The following is a 19,180-nucleotide window of genomic DNA, read 5'->3' as shown; positions in this document are numbered from 1 at the left end:
CATTAAATGTAATTTACTGAACAATATGTCACAAGCTGGATGGGAAGAAATTTTCCAACTGTGAAAGCTGTGGCGAGTGGCAAACGCAATAGCTAAACAGGAAGGTTTAACCGAACAAGATGGGAATATCGAGAGATAACAAAAACACAACACCAAAGGTTCTTTTCAGAACCATCAACATATTCATAAAGAGTAAACAGTAAACTAATCCATTTTTCAGGTAGATAGGTAGGTATTCACGTAGGAGAAGAAAATAAAACAATATATTTAAAATATATATTTAACAAAAGCTGTCCCCTTTGTATAGTCCTACGTCACTCCGGTTATGTCCGGCATTTGCTTGATTAATTCTCGAGTAATGCAGAAATTCGTGTTTCATTTGTATGGCAATCACAACTGAGTGCCGATACTCAGAAAGAAATAATACTGATTAGTTTAGACTCGCTAAACTATGGTTTATGTTCACATAACGTATATACATAACGTTTTGTTTTTTGTGTCCCGCGTTAGACCTCTGGTCACTTTATACTTTACTGAAGGTTTGCTCTGATATATATCCATCACAATAATCCTCATTACATATTTTGATTTATAAACATTATCTTTTCAATGTTATCCAGAGCCGCGGATAGATATATTTTCTTTCTTTCCAGCAAAGCAAATTCTCCGCTAAATATTTATTTACAATAGCTATTGCAGCAGCTTCTGAATCTAGTGAGGATTGAAGATTGCTAACCAGTGCATCAAACTTATCCCACAAAGATGACTGCGCAAACGATGTGTGGTGATTTCGTAGGTGTGTCTATGGATGTCAAGTTTATCGTCCTTATCCGCGATTGGTGTACATTGTTGTACTTTCCGTTATCCCCAAAACCTTGCTGCTTGAAGTAAGGATCCAGCAGTATTGATTAGGCTACTAATTCGTCTGTAAATCTCTTTCTAGCCCCGAAATCAATTCATTACAGAGCTTTTTCATAATCACTAGAACTGATTTCTCTTGATCCATATAATGTTGAACATGTCGAATTGTCAGTCGGGAGAGCATAGCAGTTTTCGATTACGACACAGTTTCCTCTCCGTTTTATATCCCAAGCATATTTAAAACAAATTATATCTTAATTTTTTCCGGTATGTTTCCATGATATACTGTATTATATTAGTCAAACCATTTCATTCGATACCCATATACGGGAGTTGCATGAAAAAAGTAATTGGCCATCTTGGAGTTGGATTTATCATAAATAATTGTGCTCTACTAGTCAAGTCCACGGTTCTTTACAAATAAGCCGACTCTTAAAAGAACCGCGGTTCTTTTATAAACCATGGTTTAAATTGAATTAGTGTGTGTTATATATTGCATTTATATAACACTGCAACACATGTGAATCGACACTGTGGAGAGAGAAAATATTGCAAAAAGCAAGTTGCCAAACTGTTTGGAAAACCTGTATCTTTCGACGATAAAAATTTTATTGGGTGTATCGGTAAGTTCCTTCGATTTTACAACAGATGGCGTAACTTGATTATTATTCCAGTGAATAAAATTTCCAGACATTTGTTGAAAAGCTACTGTCATTGTGCGTCTTTTTCAGCATATGCCAAAAAGTTGAAGCGTAGACAACATAGTTTTTTGCCACTTCGAATATTCGAATTTCATACCGACGAGAGGGTTTTTGCGGGGAGTGTTTCTTCATTACTTCAATATGAAGAAAATAGCTGCGGAAAGTCATCGAAATTTGGTGGAAATTTATGGTGACCATGCTCCAACTGAGCGAACGTGTCAGACGTGGTTTGCACGGTTTAAAAGTGGAAATTTTGACTTGGAAGACGAAGAACGTTCCGGAACGAATGGATATCCCGGCCATGCATCAACATCGACGGCCGCGCGGAATATTCAGGAAGTTATTAAAACCGGAATTAGCGATATACGGTTATTACGAAGATGTGTTCTATACATAATCCCAATTTTTCTACTTTTTAACATAAGAAAAGTTGATAATCATTCCATGAATCGTTCGTTTTATTTAAAAGAAAACAAATTTCAAATCCTAATATTATAATGTGTTTCTGTCGATATGAAGTTGTAAAGAATTTTTTTTAATGATTCAAACTACACATTTGTGTTTGCTCGACGACTTTCTTGATCATTGTTGATCTCTACTGAAATTGCAATAATTGAACCTAACACAAAATTAAACCAAGCGCTTTTATATTAATAACGACCAAATTAAAGAAAAAGAGCAAGTCAAGTTATCTATGAATCTCAGTGCCATTGCACAAGCACAAGTTATCGACAGGAAACATGTTCAAAATTCAATATTGAAAAATATTTGTTCATAACTTCCAGTTCCGCAGCACTTGAGAGCGGAGAATAATTGAAAATTTATTTCATCATCGGAATGTTTCCATCTTTTCTCTTTTCGTCCCGACCATCCCGACTGTTGCGATGGAAACAGTTTCAAATTTCTTCCTGGCTGTAGAGCGCCAAATGAACCACAGCTTCCAAGAAACGTAACGAGGTGCAAATAAGCTGTAATTGTGCCCTTATTGTTGAGAAATATGCCAGAAGAAAAACTCTTCCAATATTTCTCGCAGCCAAAAGTCATTCAAATGAAACTGTTTTCCGGCAAAAAATGGAATGGAAAATGCAGAAAAAGCAAACACCGAGAGATATGGTGGATTCGGTTGAATTCCAATCACCCCCGCACTCAAGCGTTCAACTCGTCCGTCCCCCATCCCTTTCGGCAAGGATCTCCTGCGTTGTTTACGTTTGAAAACGATAGAGAAGCAGTCAAACCGGCAGGGTGATACTTCTAACCTGCACAAACTCACACATATTTATCGCCCTCGTGGTGTGTGCTTTTCGATGCGATTCCGAGAGCGGAAGAGATAGAATTCACAGGAAAAGTTCTGTCTGCTTTTCCGATCGCGATGACACAATGATGATGGCGGTATTAGCGGCGACGGCGAAGATAATGATGATTGTATTTCGGCATCTGATGCCATATCGGGGGTCGGTTTGCTTTGATGGCGAGAGGGTGTTAATTTGGTGCACATGCGCATGCATATTATTGGACGGAGTCGTGGCGCGCCAAACACGCTTGGCACAGTGTGCCTTAAAACATATTATTTGGTACGAATAGCTGAAATTGGAGTGTCCTTTTCAGGTAGAGTGCCAAATAAGAAAACAGTTCCTGTTGTAGAAGGAACGGTTTACCAAGCTTTATTCGTCGTTTTAGGGAAATCGCGAACTCCCGTACTTTTTTAATTTCCGCGAGCACTCGCGAATTACGCTCGATCGCACCATTTATCTTAATCCTCTCAAACCCCGGATTAATCTCCTACTTTTCACCAATCTTCTCACTGATCTTATTCGCGTGAACAATCGCCTTTTTTCGCGCGCGAAATATTTCCTTTTTTTCTTCAGAGATGGGACGATCGATCAAAGGTTTCTTCTGAAGTCCCCTTTATACTTTTTCAATCTTGGTAGTCAACCTCTCGATCCGATTATTACCCTCATGATCCCTCACTCCAGGTCCGAATTCCCATTTTCGGATCATTCTTATTAGTTTCCTGCCAACACCAGCGATGCTGCCCATCTACGAGCGATGTCCGCTATGACTCAGGAATAATATTTTATTGAGGGGGTTTTATAGCTATTTCTGGCATCAGTGTCGAATGAGTAACGATGCTTTCACCATTACAAACAAAACCATTGCGGAATATTTAAAAAATGAAAATTCAACTTTCAGAGCACAAACTCGAGTTTTCCGACGTTTTTCATTATATTAGGTGTACCGGTAAGTTTCTTCGGTTTCACAACAGATGGCGTAACTTGATTATTATTCCAGTGAATCAAATTTCCAGACATTCGTTGGAAAGCTACTGTCATTGTGCGTTATTTTTAGTATATGTCAAAAAGTTGAAGCGTAAACAACATAGTTTTTTCCACTTCGAATGTGTCGAATTTCGTACCAACGAGAGTGTTTTTGCGGGGAGTGTTACTTCATTACTTCGATATGAAGAAAAAAGCTGCGGAAAGTCATCGCATTTTGGTGGAAGTTTATGGTGACCATGCTCCAACTGAGCGAACGTGTCAGGCGGTTTAAAAGTGGTTATTTTGACTTGGAAGACGATGAACGTTCCGGACCGCCAAAAAAGTTTGAAGATGAAGAATTGCAGATATACTTTGAGTAGCTCAGCAAACCATATCCAATCGTTTAAAAGCAATGTGAATGATCGGAAAGATAGGACGTTGGTGCCGTATGAATTGAAGCCACGAGTAGTCCAACGCCGTTTTTTCTCGTTCGAACAACTGCTCCAACGGCATTAAAGAAAGGGTTTTTTTGCATCGAATCGTTATTGGTGATGAAAAGTGGGTCCACTACGATAATCCTAAACGTCGGGCAACATATGGATACCCCAGCAATGCATCAACATCGACGGCCGCGCGGAATATTCAAGGTTATGCTGCCTATTTGGTGGGACCAGCTGGGTGTGATGTACAATGAACTGCTAAAACCGAATGAAACAATTACGGGGGACTTCTACCGACGATAATTGGTGCGTTTGAGCCGTGCACCGAAGGAAAAATGGCCACAATACAAGCAAAGACACGATAAAGTTATTTTGCAGCACGACAATGCTCGGCCGCATGTCGCGAAACTGGTCAAAACATACTTGGAAACGCTGAAATGGGAGGTCCTATCCCACCCGCCGTATTCTCCAAACATTGTTCCGTCCGATTACTACCTTTTTCGATCGATGCAACATAGCCTGGTTGACCAGCATTATTTCTCCAATGTTGATGAAGTCAAAAGTTGGATCGATTCGTGGTTAGTCGACATACCGGCCGATTATTTCCGCAAAGGGATCCGTGAGTTGCCAGAAAGATGGGAAAAAGTTGTGACTAGCGATGGGCAATACTTTTCCGAGATGATGCTCAAAACGACACTGTAAAGTCCTTAAAAAATTAATACTGAGACACACAAATGTTCCAAGTGAAGGAATATGCCGAATAGCAGAGAATGCATCCCATTTGAGGGGTAGGACACATTAAGTCAGCACTTTCACATTTTTTATGCATTTACTTCAAACGAATGACAATTGGGTCTGGTATGAAGACTACAAATCGCAAATAAATGTACGACCAAATCTAATAATAAAACCAAATCCGATTTGCATACATACATTACACCGTTCGCAAATTTCGTTGTCTTGAACAGAATTTCCCGACGCTTCCTCTCTCCCCAATCATATTGTTTATCATTCACCTCTGTGTGGCATCGATGTGTGCGGCGAAAGTTGATCCTTCGCGCGAGCAGCACTAGACTCACAAAATACGTGGCAGTAGGCGCAGGATATACCATTCATAAAAATGTTTTTCCCTCTCACATCGTTTGCATCCCTTCAGCGCGCGTCGGGAAATCTCTCATTCTCTCCCTCTCTCTGGCGCCGTTTGCCAAGCATACAAACAGAAAGGATCGCTTTTCCTCCCCCATTTATGTTTTTTTTTTGCGACGAGGGGATCTAGAGCGATATTTCGCCGAATTCGCGCCGCTCCGGTGATGTCTGGTTCAGTCCAATTCGACGCGTTGTCCGGTGCAAACGTGTTTGCCCTTTCCGGCATTTGAAGCGATAGTAAATCCAATCAGTGGTGAATAGTGAACAGAGGTCGGCATTTAGGACACCTATAACAAAGAGCGGGAAAGAATCGGGGAGTGAATTTGAAACCGTGCTGTCGGATTAGTTTGCCCTTTTCAAAATAGTGCAGCCTTTGGCATTGGGTTTTGTAAGCCGCGTTATTGGGGTCCACCAGCCGTTCGAAGTGGGCTGCGTAACGAGGCTTGAAAACAATAGTGAAATTTGATACTGAGCCTGGCGAGTCGGATTGCGGTGATGGCTTAACCTGTGGTATTTCCACTTTTTCAGCTTTATTCTCGCTCGTTTTCTTAGAAGTCATTCGTTAAATAGCAAATAAAATTTGTTTTGTGATATTTCTCTTTTTGTTCCTTGTTTGTGTGAAGTGGTTCCGCTGGTGAAAACATGAAATGTGAGAGCGGCACTTCTGTTGAATGAAATCGTCAACGTCAAACGACTGAATAACAACAAACGAAACAGCTAAGCAACGTTTGTGTGCTCGGTGGGGTTTCGCTGGAATTGATGCATCACAACACAACGCATGAATAGTGAAAAGAAATGCAAGCCAGGAATTGAACGAAATATTGTGGCTTTAGTGAAAAGAATACCAAACCAAACTCCCCTTCTTGTGGTCAAAGCTCACCGCAGGCTATCGAACAGTAGCTGAAATCATTAGGCGCTAATAGTTCCGCTGTGGCCAGCTACACACTTGTGGGAAGAATCAACACATGATAGAGTGATTCTAATTTTGCGAAATCACGAACACGGCACACGCTGAGAACACAGAGGCGCCCTCAGGTAAATAGACCGGAACGAGCAGCGTAAACTGAATTTGCATAGGATTTGTGTGGACCGTTTTAACATCTCGCAGAGTGGATTAGGGAAGACAAGGTGCAAGGTGGTTGGATGCTATCCGAGTTCGGGATCCGTGCCGTGCTGAAAAGAGGAGCTTTGAATTCATCTGGTAAATACATTTTTTTTTCTTTTTGCAGTATATCATCATATCTCCAGAACATCCGCAGTTTCCACACTGCGTTTTAGAGCGAGACCTGTTCCGTTTAATTTGTTGGAAATGTAATGTGGACTCATTAGATTGAAAGATCTGCGTTGTGGAATAAATTCAATAGACGAGTTATCATTTTCCCACAACTCAGCTTCAGTATGATTTTCGGAAATATCAACGAGAAAATGTATTCCCGTTTTTAAAATACTTGATCTCACGACAAAACAAGGATGCGATTCTACGGAGCGTTGTCCATTATTGATAGCGTTATGGAATTATTCTTTGTGGGTGAAATCTGTACACCAGTTACACTAGTTTTGTTCTTGTTCCTTCTTAGATACCAACTAATCGTATAATTCATTAGCGAATACCTCCATTAGGCTTGTCCGTACGTTGCGTTTACTTTCCTTGCTTTATGTTGGACTTCATGCCACTTAGATAAGCTACCGATTTAATCGCAGGCAATTTGCCATCGGAAGCCATCTAAAATTTTAGGCTGCACGGTTTCCGATTCAGTTTTGCTATTCTAGATATTTTATTCTATTCAACATATCAACATATACATATCCGATGAACTGATTAACCTAGGCGAAGAATCAAGCGCAGGAGCGACTTTTTTTGGGTCCAGTTGAATGTTTAATATTATCGACATAATCATCTATCTGAGCAATTAGTTTCATCAACCATAGATTATATGCACCTGTGGCTGCATATAATCTATGGTTGCAAATGCTTATTATATGCATTCCACTTTTACTGTACAGGATAACAAGCAGAGATGCCAAACTTCTTAATTTTTCAAGACTTCCCAGGCTTTTTGGTATGTTCCCTGATATCCTGACGAGCACTTAATTTTGCCTGATTGTTCTGAAATGATCCTGATTTTTCCTGATTCTTATACATTTCACATTATCTGAATGAAAATTATCTGTAATAAATATACAAAGTTTTCCTGGTTAGAAAAGACAACTATCTAAACTCAACTATCAACTATCAACTATCTTCATGAAAAAAGCTCTACGAACTGCACTTGAATAATATTTTATATTTTAGAGGCGAATGAACTTCAAAGTTTAAAGCCTCTTAAAAACAAAGAAAGAAGAAGATTTTATATTTTGAATGGAAATAATTACTCTTACTTAACCTTTTGTCTTTACGTTTTCTGCTATTTTCATAAAAAAAACTCTTCATTATAACATAAATCTATAATTAGATTATTAGACAGTTTTTGCTCAATACTTATCACCATTTGCGATAAAACGTGTTCCTCTATTGAGCAGCATACGATACGAAAGAGTAAATTTTCATTTATTATTCTTATTTTAAAAGTGCATTCATTCCATCTGCAAATCCAATAATATTTTTGCCTCACAATATAAGGAATTTTTAAATTCCGCGAATTGAATAAATGAACAATGAGGAGTGGCAGTGGCAGAAAACATGTCATCTTTGGCATGATGCCATTTCGTGTGCTGAAGAGTCAAATGCGCAAATAATGAGCTGTTTTAAAAGCTTCAAAATGGTTTGTATGAATGCGTGCAGACATCTCTTTCTGTTTTCTTTTCTCATTTCATTTGGGATTGTGCCAAAAAAAAAGTCCATACGACGTCAATGGGGATCGAACCTAGGCCGGCTGGAATGCAAAGCTATTTTACACGACCACGCTATCCACATGGCTAATGATGCTTAAGCAGTTGTTCAGCAAATACGTGATAATGTTGCACCTGATTATAAAATGAAGTTGGAAAGTGTTTTTAAGAGTAAAAAAGGAGCGCATGAAAGAGAACAATATCTATCTCGGTCTGGGTCGTGTATGTGACAAGGTATGCGGAAAGCTTATTTGTCTTTTGTTTCGCTCGCTCGTATTAATCTTATATTGCTGTACCATGTATATTATACAAATGCTTACTAGTATTTGTGAGTCATGACATTTTCTGTTATGTTATGTCTCATTTAATGTCATAAATTTGGATGACAAAACATGAGCTATTAATCTATTTTGTGTGTACAAGTTCTTTTTCCTCTCACTCCACAATCTTACTTGGAATATGACAGATTTACATATGACAGATTTTATATATTAGGCTGTCAAAAAAGTCCTGCGGTATTTTTTTTTTGAATTTTCATTTGTTCATAAAATTAGTTACAATCATCTGTTTTAAGTCAAATATGCGCCGTTTTGTTCGATGACTTGTTCCCAACGAGATGCCAACTTCATAATACCCCTGTTATAGAGGCTCGCTTCCTTATTGGCAAAAAACTCGGATAGCCAATTTTCACAGGCCTCTTTTGTGGCTAACTTCTGACTACCTAGCTCGTTCGCCATGGACAAAAACAGGTGGTAGTCACTCGGTGCAAGGTCCGGACTATACGGCGGATGCAAAAGAACCTCCCATCCGAGCTCCCGGAGCTTCTGGCGCGTCACCAAAGAAGTGTGTGGCCTGGCGTTGTCCTGATGGAAGACAATGCGGCCTCTGTTTATCAAAGATGGCCTCTTCTTCATGAGTGCTACCTTCAAGCGGTCCAGTTGTTGGCAGTACAGGTACGAATTGAGCGTTTGGCCATAGGGAAGCAGCTCATAATAGATTATTCCTTGACAATCCCACCAAACACACAGAAGAACCTTCCTGGCCGTTAATGAGGGCTTGGCCACCGTCTGAGCCGCTTCAGCGGGCTTCGACCACGACCGTTTGCGCTTCACGTTGTCGTAAGTGACCCACTTTTCATCGCCAGTCACCATCCGCTTCAGAAACGGGTCAATTTTGTTGCGATTCAGCAGCGATTCACATGCGTCGATACGGTCAAAGATGTTTTTTTGCGTCAACGTGTGTGGCACCCATACATCGAGCTTCTTTGTGAATCCAAGCTTCTTCAAATGGTTAATAACGGTTTGATGACTTATCCCCAGCTCTTGGCCGATGCTGCGGCTGCTACTATGCCGGTCTTTCTCGGCTAATTCAGCGATTTTGTCGCAATTTTCGACGACTGGCCTTCCGGAGCGTGGCGCATCTTCGACGACCTCTACACCAGAACGAAAACGTTGAAACCATCGTTGTGCGGTGGAAATGGAAACTGTATCGGGTCCATAAACTGCACAAATTTTATTGGCAGCTTGAGATGTATTTTTGCCTTTGTCATAGTAGTACTGTAAAATATGTCGGATTTTCTCTTTATTTTGCTCCATATTTGCGACACTACAACTCACGAACGACTTAACCAAACAAAACACTGTCAAGGACTATATTATAAATACCTTTCCAACAAGCTATAGTATGACTCGATACAATGAATACAACTAGAACTACGCGCTTACAACGACACCTCGCGGAAATACCCCAGGACTTTTTTGACAGCCTAATATATGAAGTGTAATATACGGTTCAAAATTTGAATTTCAGGTTTTTGAGAAAAATCTGGTGTCCCTGCATACTATTTCGCAATTGATCTCGAAGCTGAATCCATCCATTATTGTCGAGTCATAAGAAATCGTCCATCTGGCCGCCTTCAGAGGAAGAGTTGATTCTGAAGACGAATCAGAGACTGTCTGTCTGTCTGTCTGATTCTTATCGACTCGGAAACTACTGAACCGATTAACATGAAAATTGGTATGTAGGTGTTTTTGGGGCCGGGGAAGGTTTTCGTGATAGTTTGAGACCCCTCCCCCCTCTCTAAGGGGGGGCTGCCATACAAATTAAACACAAATTTCTAAATAACTCGGGAATTAATCAAGCAAATGAAACCAAATTAGGCATATTGAAATTTTAGGGTGCAATAAATGTTTCTATGGTGGTTAGACACTCCACCCCCCTCTCTAAGAGGGGGCTGCCATACAAATGAAACACAAATTTCTGCATTACACGAGAATTATTCAACCAAATGAAGCCAAATTAGGCATATTGAGGTTTTAGGGAGCAATGAATGTTTCTATGGTAGTTAGACTCTCCACTCCCCTTTCTAAGGTGGGGGGGGGGCTGCCATACAAACGAAACACAAACTTCTGCATCACTCGAGAACTAGTCAACCACAATTTGGGATGTGAGGGTTTTTGGGTATGAGAAATGTTTCTATTATATATGACAACCCTTCCTCCTCTGGAATAGAAAGAGGGAAATGTTACACATATTTCAACCAAAAATATTCCAACCAAACATGAGAATTGAAAATTTTCGGAAAACTTTGAAGGAAAAAGAGAAAATTCGGAAAACTAAATTCTCATATGTTCTACAATTACATAGTGACAAGTGCTGTTAGTTTATTTGATGTTTACGCTAGCGAAATTGATCTTTGTTCGAAACTGGAAATGGATTTTAATGTGATGAAACGCACTCCTATATCTTCTTTTATCCATACCAAAAAAAAAGAGGATCGCCGGATGTGTTGATAAGAGCAGAACTCGAGAAAGGAATTGTCCGATTGAGGGCTTTATTCTATCATATTTTCTGTATAAAACATTTATTCCATGGAACGAAGAAACATGTTATTTGCAAGTGATTGAAAAATCTTGAACGAGAATTGTGTCTGAAAATAATCTGATATTATAATGATGAGTTTTGTTAGAAATACTAGGAATTCTATAGTGAAAGGTAAATTCAACGGGGTCGAATAGAAGATCAATCAATGAACAGTTCTGCGATTGGACCCATGAACTTGCTCATAGTAAGAAAACGTGAACGTTTGAAGGTATTGATAATAAAAAAACAAATATTGGGCGGGACGACGTTTGCCGGGTCAGCTAGTATTCAAATAAAATGACAACAGTTATCTTCCGAATAAGGCCGATTTTAATTACACTAATTACCTGTGTAAATAACAACAGTAATTTGTGTTTTATTTCAAATTAAAGTTCTATGTTCTCAAAAAAAAACCCTTTATTGAAACGAATCATCGTTGGTTGTGCGATGTGGTTGCTTTAGAATACATACCTGAAATCTATGGTTTGGATCAATAGATCGTGTTGAACAGTTCCATATCCAAGAAGTTCTATTGTACAAACTCTCGAGAGATTGCAAATACAACTAACGCGGAAGCTAGAGAAAATATTTCATTCCTGCATTTTGAAAACTACATTGATAATCGAAACATACAGTTTTGCAATGTATCTACTGAACTACATTTCATCCCTACGAACATAGTTGATCTTCTGACGAGTAATGTATCTTTTTGTTGAAATTGAAAGCAAAGTTCTTAAATTGTTCAGAATTAGTGCTGCCGAGTGCTAATAACAAACCTACGAGATGATCCGTTCCAAACACCTCCACAAGACACGAGAAAATATTTTAAGTATTATTACGTATTACACATATCATTCAAAACTTAATTTATGAGAAAAAAGATAATTCAATGAAAACATTTATTCTGAATTATATTTTCATATATATAATAACTACTTTAATCATTTTTAGAGTTGAATGTTTTGAAGCTTATTACAATAAATGAAAATTTTGTGAAATAGAACAATGAATGCATATGAATATTTAATTTTTATTATGAGCCGTCAATCAAACAAATAAAAAGTGTACAGGCTACACTCTGAAAATAGTAATAAAAACGCAGTGAGAAAAATGTCTCGAAAAGTTATTCGGAAAATGCTGCTTTCGAAATCTTAGGTTATGAAAAAAAATATTTAATAATGCCTCTTGAATGTCTTCACAAAATTAAATGTATTCACATTAAGTAAAATGTTTTCGAAACAAAGGCATTTTATAACATCTGGAAATATTGTCATTCAAGGTTACTAGAGTATTCTAGTCGGACGAACTAATCGTTGGCAGTGACAGTGTTTGACATTCTCTTCAAACGAATTTTATGTACAATTTGAATCAGAGTTGCCATGATGAAATCTGCATTTTTGGTTTGAAAATTTTGCCTCAGTTTTTTTTTTCAAAAAATTTCTTTTGAAGCTTAATCTTAGCTCTAGTGTTCTCATTGGCATAGTTATTATTGATTCGATGATGTTGATGGTGTTCATGTTGAATACAATGATACTTTGAGATGTAATTCAAGTTTAAACAGTTAGCAGGGCGTGCTTGTTTATATTGTACTACGTAAATACATTAATTTTAATATATTTTGGTACACCTAAAAATGTAATGGTTGTAATCAATTAGAAGGTGACGATTCAAAAACCGGAGAGCTGACAACGCTTGAAAAGCGGACATAAAGTTGGTATGACACATGCTTAGGATACGGACAGGTTCTGATAGCTTTTTTCGTTCTAAATAATTAATCGTGTGAGTTTTTATTTGAATATTGTGAATGGAAAATACTGCGAATAACTTCAAAACTCGTGTGTTGGGAACGTTCCAGGAAGCAAACTCACTTTTTGATGGATTTAGATTCAAGCTATGCAATTTCTATTGTCATTTTAGTTGTATACATTGTATGTTGTATGTTTCTTACATTTTAATCCGTTTTAATTTTTGTGACCCAATTCAAATGTATAATTTATAAACGTGTCGATCTGTGTCTAACTGTTCTGTGGTAAAATCGGAAAAAGAGCATGTGTCTGACAACTTTTTCCTGTTCTGTTTTTTTTTATCTCATCTGTTCATTTTATTGGGCTCATTTAGCAATTCAACTGTAACAGAGCCGAATTTATTCGTGTACATTTTTATCTTAAGATATTTATTGTTGTATTTTGCACAGTAGCCATTTTTAGGCGTAAGAGTATTCCTATCTATCGATAAACATTTGTTTTATCTATTACACAGTAGCCATTTAGGCGCAAGAGTATTCCTATTATATCGATACACATGTCGCCTTTTTCGGCGTATGAATATTCCTATTGCTCGAATGTTCACAGCTGGACTGTTCACAGCGGGACTGTTGATATGAGGCTTCCATTGTTGTGTTATTAATAGTGCCAATTACCGACACAGCAGACCGTAATGTGAGCGGTAAGGGACTGGGATTACCGTCATATGATGATTGTTGCGTGGACGTAGCAGCTAGAATAATACACAAAGATGGTCAGTTGCGGGCCCTGACTTATGAGCTCATGATCCTTCGCTTAGTAGCGGACATGCAACCAATTAGGCTACGAAGACCCCCTTTTTTGTTGTGTCAATACAATAGGTTACTCTTGTGGCAAGTCTACAGCCGGGTTGCCATCTTGGCGATGGACTTCGGACAAATATACATTTTTTTAAAATCATATTAACTATCGCCGTTTAACCGTTTGACGAATCAGCGGATAGTCATAAAAGTTATTTTACTGCTATTGCTCAGTTCTGTAGTTTCTGTTTCTACAACTTCAATACCGACATAGACTGACTTCTGCTGTTCAAAATCTCCAAAGCCTGATCCTGTTGCCTAAGATTTCATGTATTATTCTGGACATAGAGTAAGTCTACTCAAGAGAGTAAAATGAAGTATTCAGGTTAATGAACTAATTTGTAAATCAAAAATCACTAGCATAACGTAGTTAAAAAAACAGTAAAATAGTTTTGGTCATCGAGTCGTTCAAAAGATTCAAAGGTTTCGTTTCGGTCATAGTTAAATCTCTCTAGGTTCCGTTTGAGGGATTCCAGTGAGAGCCATTTTGTTGTGAACCAATTCAGCATTTTCAATGGTTTGAGCTTCAATATTTCCAGAATTGTGTTAATCTCATTCGATTTCTTTGTTCGAAAAATACCCGGAAATGCATAGACCAGAATCGGACTAGACTGATTTTTAGGCTATTTTAGAAAAAACGTTATGCGGTCTACGCAAACATGTAGGAAAAACCATATTAAATTCTTCGACGCTATTTTAACATAATAACTATTGAAAATTTTGTAGTTATATTACAGTTGATTGTTAGGGAGTGTCCAAACCGATTGGTGCAAACATATCATGAATCCCTCATTAAATGATCAATATTCACTTCTTCAATTTATACTTCCTATATGTTCCCGTAAACGTACTCCCAGGACAGGATATTTTTTTTTAGATATTTTCAATCTTTAAAACAAGAACTTCCAAAGCAAATGGATTTTCACGACAGTATGAGCGCATTTGTTTGTATTCACATTAACTGTGTTTAATAAGAAAAAGATAAACAATGTTCTTTATTTATTGTAGTGCTAACAGGAGACACAGACTTTTTTTTATCTGGACATCACAATACATATGAATGTCAAACAGAGATGACTCTCATTCGGACTGATTCAAATGCTATATGAAAGGAACGCAATTTTGTGTTCTGATCGACTGGATTTGAGCAAGAGTGGGTTGGAAATCGATCGTTTTCCGCGATTCATGTTGACGGTATTGAGCTTCGTGTCCCGTTTTTGTAAAACGAAAATAGTTATGGATTTTCAGGAGAAATAAGCACATTTAGAAATAAACACTAGAAATAGAATGAACTTTTCCAAATCCAATATGTATTTTATGTAATAGAATAACATGTTTTCTACAAATGGTAAACTAAATCTTAAACGAAAATTAATAATGATTTTATATCATTATCAAATCCGATTGAGCAATGCAAATGTAACGTGCTTTTCTTGACATAAAACTAACGTCAACATAATTATAAGTCTAACTAAGTCTTCCGATCGTATCTTGCTCAAATAGAGTCAATTGGATCGCAGAATGCAAAACTGCATTCCGTTCTGATACCTCTGATTTGATGGAACTCAACCCTGTTCCTGTTTGAAGTATTTGATAAACATTTAATCAAAACAAATATCAATTATGTAAATGATATCATAGACATACCTTTATTGCATGGTTTATTTTGTATAGGCTGTTCGCATATAAGAATTTGTTTGTTTTTTTTTCTTTGACCCCATAGTGCTTGCTGGAAAATGCATTATATATTTCCACACGAAATTATAAACACCATTGATCGGCTTTTAGCGACGGCTTCTTTATGTAAAATAAATGCAAAATAAACTATTAGTTCAATGAATTTACCATCCTTTGAAACAAAAGGAATAAGCGTAACATGATATGTAGATTACACGATCTTGTAGATTACAAATTCTTTATAACTTGTGAGTAGTAAGAGGTGGAGCATTGAAACTGAGCTTCGAACTCAAACTAAATTTCTAATCTATTTACTGAACCCTATCGGAAAAAGTAATCTAATTATAAATCGTTCTTCAAATAAAATACATACTAATTTTATCAACCGCACCCAAGCTGAAGGATTTCAAAGGAAAGCAGAGACAGCTTCACACTAGGAATAATTCTTCAAAATTAATTTGTGGCTGTTGAGCCCCCCACATCCAAAGGGAAACACCCAATCGCGGTAATTACTTTACAATGTGATTTCGTTGGCACCCTCCATTGAATACAAACAGGCAAAAAAATCCCCGTTGAGGCGTAATTAATTTTTAATGCGCATTAATTGCGTTGCGTACTCGCGTTTTCTGCTCGCTCGCAAGCGTTCGGCAGCTTAACCTTAGCCTTACAGATCCCGGGGAAGCCAGCCTGTGAGGCACGTGGAAATGCCGCCCACAACTGGAGGGAAATATATTAATGAGCTATTGTTGTGACAGTTAACTCAGATGGAGTTGGCGGAGAGAATAATGGCTTTTCTGCAGCGCGCAGATACTGTTTTTGGCGCTTTCTTTCCTGCTTTTGAAACGTTGCTCCTAAATTCTCGGAACGTACATTGTGCGGGTTGGGAGAGGGAATAAAAAATCCTGCTTTAATCCGCACTCAGCGCACTTCTGTTCGTACCCTCAGCCCTCATAGCAAACAAATCGTTCGCTTGGTTTCCCGGCAGCCTACAGGACCAACGCTTTCCGCCACGTCGGGCAATAAAAAACAGCACCATGCATAATAGATTATGGAAAACTTATAACATCCTTAATCGTTTTTTAGGGTATGCACTTTTACATAAGAACTGGCGAAGTTTCCCTCCCACACATACTCTGGCTGTCCAACTTTATTGATTGTGTACACACATGGAGCTGAAATCCACTGTCTGTCAGCACCCGCGACGGAGAAAACGCTGCATGAAAATTGTTTCTATTTGTCCGAAGCCAGATTAAACTTTGTTAAGTTTTATCAACCACGCGTTCACACATATACCACGGCGAAAGCCAGACAATCTTCTTTCCACTCTCCTGTCTGGTTCTTCGCTATCGTAAATTGAAAGTCTGCCGTTAAATAATTGATGAATATTACAATGTATGTGTGGTGTGGGGGTGGAGAAAGTACAATGACTTCATCAAAAATCGGGGGAGAGTAGAAGAAGGAAAAAACAGCAACATAAACAAGAATACTCTTCTGTACAACTCACTTATTTATGACCGCTTTCCACTTGGAATCGCAAGAACAGCGAACAAATACAGACAACAAGTGGCACACGCTCCCCTCCGAGCCTAGTGGTGAAAAAAGTTTGTCCACTCGAGTGGCCATTTCATGCGAGGTTTTTATTAGTGGCCCGCGTGGGGGGAAGTGTCCCTCCAAGCGGATTAATCCCACCAGCAGTTATCATTATGTGTTTCGGATGTTCTGATGAAGTTGTGTAAAACTCTAGATGTGAAACTTGTTATTTAGGCTTAAATGCGCTTCTGTATGAATGATGTGCAAAAAGGTAAATACGCACCCATCAAAGAATGTTGATTCGAAAAACTCACGACATTAATTGACTGACTCGTCTGAGTTGTGGGATTACAGATCTAGCACCACGAAAGCAGATGAATATGAATGATTCGTTGATAAATGCTTTTGGAGATGCAAACGTTGTATACGTTGATCTTTTTATCCATTGATTGTCACTGTTTCATGGAGAGTGCAATCTTTATTTGGGATGACAAAACTATGTTAGAATGATGATATTCTCCAAAGTATGTTGAATATTTATGTTTTCAGGACAACACCTCGAAAAAAAGCTCGATGTATAGGACTGCGAACCTATTTTATTCAATTTGCATGATCATCACTTCATATTATTTCAGAATACATTGAATTTTTAAGATTAACTATGACTGTGTAATGAAAACCGCAAATGACATCTTCTATACTCAGCCATCGGCAATGAGTTGTAAACGGCCATACTTCACAAAAATTGCGAAATTTTCTCTCTCCTCAATGCAAACCTTTTTGTGGTACAGTAGAACCCCGATTGCCCGCGAAATATTCGGGCAACGTCACCGCGTATAACGAAAATCGCGGATAACGCAATAAATTGAGATTCAAACACGATAAAGAGATACTTTGGCAAGAAAACTATGTTTAATCGATATAGAAATCATTAATCTATCTATCTGTAAAATCGTGTACATCAGAGATCAGATAACGTGAAAGTCATGACCAAAACCAAACAGCAATATTCTACCACTCACTGACAAACTTCAGGAAAGTTTATAGAATTACTAGGGAACTTTTCAAATGTTTTCACAATCATATCGAAAGAAATTAAAACTCTTAACTTACTTTTGAACAAAGTTTGATAGCTTATTCAACGTTTATTCGTTACGTTAAATTGCCATTTTTTCCACAAGAATAAACAGGTTGCCATACAGGCACTTTCTTGCCAAATTTGTCCATTCCAATCGAACATTTAGAACCTGGTACTTTCTAGCCAACAATAGCATTGAAAAATTATGTGTCCATCCATCAAAATGCAAAGTTCATCCATCAAAATGCAACAGTTTCTACTCTTTGTCAGGATGAAGAAGGGAAAGTTGGCTCGATTATTGTTAAGTGTGCAGCAGGGGATAATATTGAACAAGAGAAAAATGGAATTGAGACCAATCTTGGAGAAGGGTTTAGTACTTTTATTCCAAAGCCAATAAAACCGAAATTGAAAATTATTGGGATGAGTGATCGATATTCCTCTGATGTTTTCATTGACAACTTGAAATATAACAAACACAACACGATAATTGAAGTTGACCATGATACTTACAGAAACCTGATGACTGCTAGTAAAGTAATCATCGGTGGGAGATATGTACCGTGGTTGAGGCCTTTAATGTGTTGCGCTGTTTCAAATGTGGAGATTGCGGGCATAAGAGTACAGAATGCGAGAAAGAACAAATATGTTCAAGATGTAATGAAAAACATAAAACATCTGAGTGCTCATGAAATGAATTGAAATGCATAAATTGTATCAAGTTTGATACGGAACGGAAGTAGAATTTGGATATAAATCATCCAGCTTATAGCACACAGTGTCCTGTCTATCTGAGACTGTTGGATAGGAAAAAAGTAACTTTTTACAAACCAAATAGCAATAAAAATATATTTGAGAAGAAGTTAGCAATAATTTAGCTGAGTATTGCTGGGCTTCCTACAATCTTCGCAGAAATGCGATATCTTGTAGAAAACATGCGTCCTCAGATGGTTTTTCTTTCTGAAACTCACATAATTGAAGAATCATATGATCAATACAATATTCCTGGTTATAAAGTTGCTTTTTGCTTGTCGCACTCCAAACACACTGGAGGTGTTGCAAATTATGCAGAAGAGTCAATTAAATTTAACATTCGGTTAAACGAAGCTGTTGAAAATAATTGGTTCTTGACTTTTTCATTTGAAAGAGGCATGAAGATGGGAAATTATGGAATTTTATATCATTCCCCCAGTTCTAGTGAC

At 37.9% G+C, this 19,180-nt stretch overlaps 1 protein-coding gene across 4 annotated transcripts in view; it reads left to right on the top strand.

Moving 5' to 3' along the window:
- The first annotated feature begins 5,593 nt into the window (after nucleotides 1-5,593).
- LOC129774771 (uncharacterized) overlaps nucleotides 5,594-19,180 on the top strand; it is a 131,628-nt gene continuing 118,041 nt past the window's right edge. For 2 of the 4 annotated variants that reach the window (XM_055778726.1, XM_055778722.1), the window contains exon 1: nucleotides 5,594-6,604. The gene's annotated coding sequence lies outside the window, so the exon portion shown is untranslated. The remainder of the gene's footprint in view (nucleotides 6,605-19,180) is intronic. The other 2 variants (XM_055778723.1, XM_055778724.1) reach the window with 2 other exon arrangements.

Source organism: Toxorhynchites rutilus, chromosome 3 (assembly GCF_029784135.1).
Source record: "Toxorhynchites rutilus septentrionalis strain SRP chromosome 3, ASM2978413v1, whole genome shotgun sequence".
In the NCBI taxonomy this organism is placed as follows: Eukaryota; Metazoa; Arthropoda; class Insecta; order Diptera; family Culicidae; genus Toxorhynchites; species Toxorhynchites rutilus.
Note: the sequence above shows the minus strand (reverse complement) of the source record. Positions and strands in the feature narration are given on the sequence as shown.